General features: G+C 37.7%; 1 protein-coding gene across 9 annotated transcripts in view; it reads left to right on the top strand.

The window, feature by feature from the left end:
- Nox4 (NADPH oxidase 4) overlaps positions 1–5,087 on the top strand; it is a 178,832-nt gene that overhangs the window by 52,014 nt on the left and 121,731 nt on the right. The gene's annotated exons all lie outside the window — the stretch shown is intronic.

A 5,087-nucleotide genomic window follows, 5' to 3' on the forward strand; every position in this document is an offset into this window, starting at 1 on the left:
CATCAGACTGGCGGGGGGGCGGCGGCCAGTGCCATCTTTGAGGTGTGGTGCTTCGCAGCTCTCCACATCTACCCAGAGTCAGATTTTTGGAAACTCTTGTCAAGACATACATGTAATGATAGGAAAGTGTGTGGGTTGAGTAAAACTTAAGAGCAGATGAATGAGTAAGGAGGTACTATGGTTTGGAGGAATACCACAGGAGGTGTCTAATTGCTATTCTTCTCTTTGCTATGATTTATAGTTAGGAAGGTGACTTACATGGAGGAAATTGGCTGTTTCTTCATAAAATATCAGTCCACTTTATTTAAATATAAACAGAATGATGATCAGATGACTTGCCAGTCTATAAAAGAGTTGTGGCTTTAAAATGTGAATGGGGGCATTCACTTGGTTTAGCTAAAATATGTCCATGAGAGACAAAAAAATCAATCAAAATTAACTTTACAGGGTAAAAAAAGAGAGATGTATTTTGACAAATATAAATACCAAATCACAATAAAATATGCTTCATGAAACTCTGAGGTGTTTTTGTTTTTATTGCTTCTAAAAATGGCCAATTGTTGACTCACCAAGAGGAAGCTACAAAAGTGACCAGATATACAAGCTTACTATTAATACCCTCTAGGCCTTTTAAAATGCCTTTAAATAACGGTTTTGCATAGCCTTTTATTTGTAGAATGTCACATTTCTACAAATTATGAGAGACATTCCTAGTTGGAGAAAAAAATTTTCATTTGAAAATTAGTTTAACAGAAAGGGTACCTGCTGTGTTTTTCTGGAGCCAGGTAATTCACAGATTTTTTTTATTGAAGTCTTTTAATAGATTGGCAAAAATTCAGATGGAGAAGCAAAACCCATACATGTGAAGCTTTAAATCTAGGCAAACTTAAGAAGAAAAGCAGAATGGTGGATTCACAGTCAATTTTATTTAGTGAGCTGCAGCAGGAGTAAATCCTGTATCTGTGCTCTCTTCATCATTTTTTTTCTTTCTAGTGTAGAAAAGAAGGGTTATTGCTTCATGGGGACTCCCAGAAATCACACTTATACATTGTGAATTCAAGGATAACCATTCATGGGTGTAATTGTCCTATAATATGGGATCTTAGGATGACAGCTGGCCACAGAGTAAGGAATATGGTGATCTTCAGTGCTGTCCTCTGCATCTGTTGAGGATTTGTTTAACAGCTGCTTTGAGAAGTATCTTAGATGATAAGCAACACTTAAAATTATTTCAGGAGTTATAGAGGCCACCAACTACGTTCAACATGAAAAAATAAAAATAAAAAAAAGATCAGGCCAGGAAATCATCCCCTTCTCAGACTCTCTTATCTTCTGTTTTAGATATCCATTTCAGGAAATTGTTCTACAGTGCAGCTGTGTGGGTGGAAGTTACCAGGAAACAGATTTCATCTCTTCATAAAGAAAATAAAACAGGGTTGACAGTGGACAGACTGCTGTCTCCAGAGGAATTAAAACAGGATGTTTCCTTCTGAATGCTGCCTTTCAGAGGAGAGACAGACCCTGGGTTGGATGGAAAGAGCTGAGGTCCTTATAGTTTTTAAAGAAAAAGTATGTTCTATAACAAATGATGGTGACTATGTGAAGTCTCCCTCCTCGGACTTCCTTCTAGTATGCACATTGAGCATACTCATTACTAAACACTAGTCCCTTTAGTGCCTACACCTCTGCCTAAAACCCATTTGCTCCTTGCTGTGTTCTGAATGTATGTACCCTCTCCCCTTTCACCACCATGACGATGGTTTTAAGAGCTGAGGCCTTTTGTTGATTAGGTGAATAGGCCATAAGGTTAGATTCTGTGAGAGACTAGTTTATACCATGAAAGAAGAAAGAATTCATGGCTATAAGGAAGTCACTCTTACTACCAAATCTGCCTTAATTGTGAACTTTGACACTCCCAGAACCATGAGATAAAAATATTTGTTGCTCATAGAATATTTAGTTTATAGCTGTCACACAGCATCAACAATGGACCATGTCACTCTAAACTGACCTTGGGATAAAGACAAATTCTAACCCATGCATGGTAAAGAATGATTATTTTACCGAGGACATTGAGGTGGTAGGAACTTACATTAAGTTAGCCTGTACTACATAGTTGTAGACAAGCCTGGGCTGTATAGACAGTCTACTCAAAAACAACAAAACAAACAAAAATAGAGAAAAAGAAAGGCTGGTATTATTTAATCTAGCATGTGCTCCAGCTGGTTCTCAAGCTTCATGTTGTCTAGTCCACTATTCTAATGCAAATCCATTGGCCAACTTTGTGGGGTGGGGATCATGAGTTATATAACCATGAAAGCCAGAAGTGCATGCTGGATCCCTTGAAAGTGGAGTTATATGAGGTTTTGACCACCATGTGGGTGGTAGGATCTGAACTCAGGGTCTTAAGAAAACTGAACCATCTCTCCAGGCTGTGCTCAGGACAGGCTTAGTTAGTCTTATATACATTATGCTCCCATTTGCCATGGACCATTACTCATTCTCTTCTTATATATAAGACATGTTTCATTTCTAGATGATTTTGATTTCAAAAGACTTGGATAAGGTTTCAGTGTTTTGTTTAATCAAGAGAAGCTTAATGATCTGTCATTTAGATCTAATTTACCTGTCTGATACACATACTCTATCTTTCTCATTTATGCCATTTGTTTCTGTTAAACTACACTTCTGCTTATCTGACAATTTGATAATTATCTAGGTCTCCTACTACAATATAAAGCACCCTAAAACTCAAAATTACTTTCTATTTAGTTTACAAGTTGTGCATTGGAGTATGTAGCACAGTAAATATGTGATTAATGAATAATGCAACTGGAGCAGATAATATTTGCTGTAGGCATCAAGAAAAGAAGACTCGGAGAAATAATATGAGATAGTGGCCCTAACCTGCATTTTAAGTTATTTTCCATGTTTCACAAACTCCTAAAATCTAGTATTATTTGATTATTATATTATATATTTCATATTATATATTTTATACTTATATTATTTATTTCATATATCTAATATTTATAATATTATATTAGACTAGCTTTATAGGCTATTCACTAGCTACAGATAAAGGCTAAGTAGCATATTTAAACTAAGAAGCCCTGTGTTTAAAACTTCAAGAGCTTGTGCCCATATGTTATATTGTACCATTTTGTAATTGGCCAGTTAACAACACATCATAAAGAGGATAACATAAAAAGCAGCTGTTGGTTTCTTGTTGCTGTTGAGTCTGGCTTATCCAGGAACAAGCTTCCAGTGTGTATGGGGAGGAGGAAAGCATCTTTAGGCCTTGCAAATGGCTGCTTTAGAGGTGCATTTAACATCATGATGAAAACCAGTGGACATAAACAGACATGCAGACAGATGTGGAACATGAGATAGTCTTTTCTTCTCTAGGAGTTCTATTTCTTTCCTGGGTGTCTGATTCCTTTAAGCTATTATTTTCCAATATGATGAAGAATTTCCCATGAGAGCTAATGCTTCAAGAAATAAACTGGGTTGAAGAGGAGAAGAGCAAGCAGTCTATAACAAGAATGTATGCCTATCTACTCATTTAAAGGGTATTTGCAATCTTAAAATTACATCACACCAGAAATTCTCAGTTAATTATCTGTCCCTGGAACTTGAGACAAACCATGAATTATGAAAATCACACTGCTGGAGCCATGAGTCTCTTCTTGTGTACTCTTTGGTTGGTGCTCTGGGGGTACTGGTTGGTTCATATTCTTGTTCCTCCTATGGGGTTGCAAAGCACTTCAGTTCCTTGGGTCCTTTCTCTAGCTCCTTCCTTGGGGACCCTGTGCTCACTCCAGTGGATGCCTTGATCATCCACTTCTGTATTTGTCAGGCACTGGCAGAGCCTCTCAGGAGACAGCTATATCAGTCTCCTGTCAGCAAGCATTTGTTGACATACACAATAATGTCTGGCTTTGGTAACTGTATATGGGATGGATCCCCAGATGGGACAGTCACTGGCCTTTCCTTCAGTTTCTACTCCACACTTTGTCTCTGTATCTCCTCCCATGGTATTTTGATTCCCCTTCTAAGAAGGACGAAAGTATCCACACTTTGGTCTTCCTTCTTCTTGAGCTTCATGTGGTCTGTGAATTGTATCTTGGGTATTCCGAACTTCTGTGCTAATATCCCCTTATCAGTGAGTTCATACTATGTGTGTTCTTTTGTGATTGTGTTACCTTACTCAGGATGATATTTTCTAGTTCCATCCATTTCCCTAAGAATTTCATCATTTTTAATAACTGAGTATTACTCCATTGTGTAAATTTATCACATTTTCTGTATCCATTCCTCTGTTGGACATCTGGGTTCTTTCCAGCTTCTGGCTATTATAATTAAGGCTGCTATGAACATAGTGAAGCACGTGGCCTTATTACCTGTTGGAGCATCTTCTGGGTATATGCCAAGGAGTGGTATATGAGTGGAGCTCATGGCTCCAGCCACATATGTAGCAGAGGATAACCCTGTGGGACCTCAGTGAGAGGAGAGATCCTTGGTCCTGTGAAGGCTGGATACCCCAGTGTAGGGGAATCCCAGGACAGGGGAGCAGAAGTGGGTGGGTTATGAGCAGGTGAGGGGGATGGAATAGGCGGGTTTTCAAAGGGGAAATAGGGAAAGAGGATAAAATTTGAAATGTAAATGAAGAAAATAGCTAATAAAAATGTCATAGAGAAATAAAAATAAAAGCTATCTGAATCATCTTTCTAGGAAAAAAAAAGAAAAGAAAAACAAAACGAAAAACAAACAACAACAAAAACAACCAAAAACAGTATATCACACTGCCCTCTAGTGACAACAGGCTTCCTCACATGTGGAATCTTTAGAGAGCGCAGTTCAGGATGTGGATGTTTGCGGGCCTGTGGCAGAATAGTAACTAGATAAAAATGAGTAGACTTAGCGAACATATCAGTGTAGAATATTACTCAAGAAATAAGGAGATGAAATGTTTTTCCATAATACTATTTTTAAAGTATCTGTCTCCATTCTCCTCATTCTCCCCACTGTTTTGGAATGTATGTATTTTATACTCTGGGAAAGTTTTGTTTTAGTTTTTTTTTTTT

The sequence above is a fragment of the Mastomys coucha genome, unplaced genomic scaffold, assembly GCF_008632895.1.
Source record: "Mastomys coucha isolate ucsf_1 unplaced genomic scaffold, UCSF_Mcou_1 pScaffold21, whole genome shotgun sequence".
NCBI lineage: Eukaryota > Metazoa > Chordata > Mammalia > Rodentia > Muridae > Mastomys > Mastomys coucha.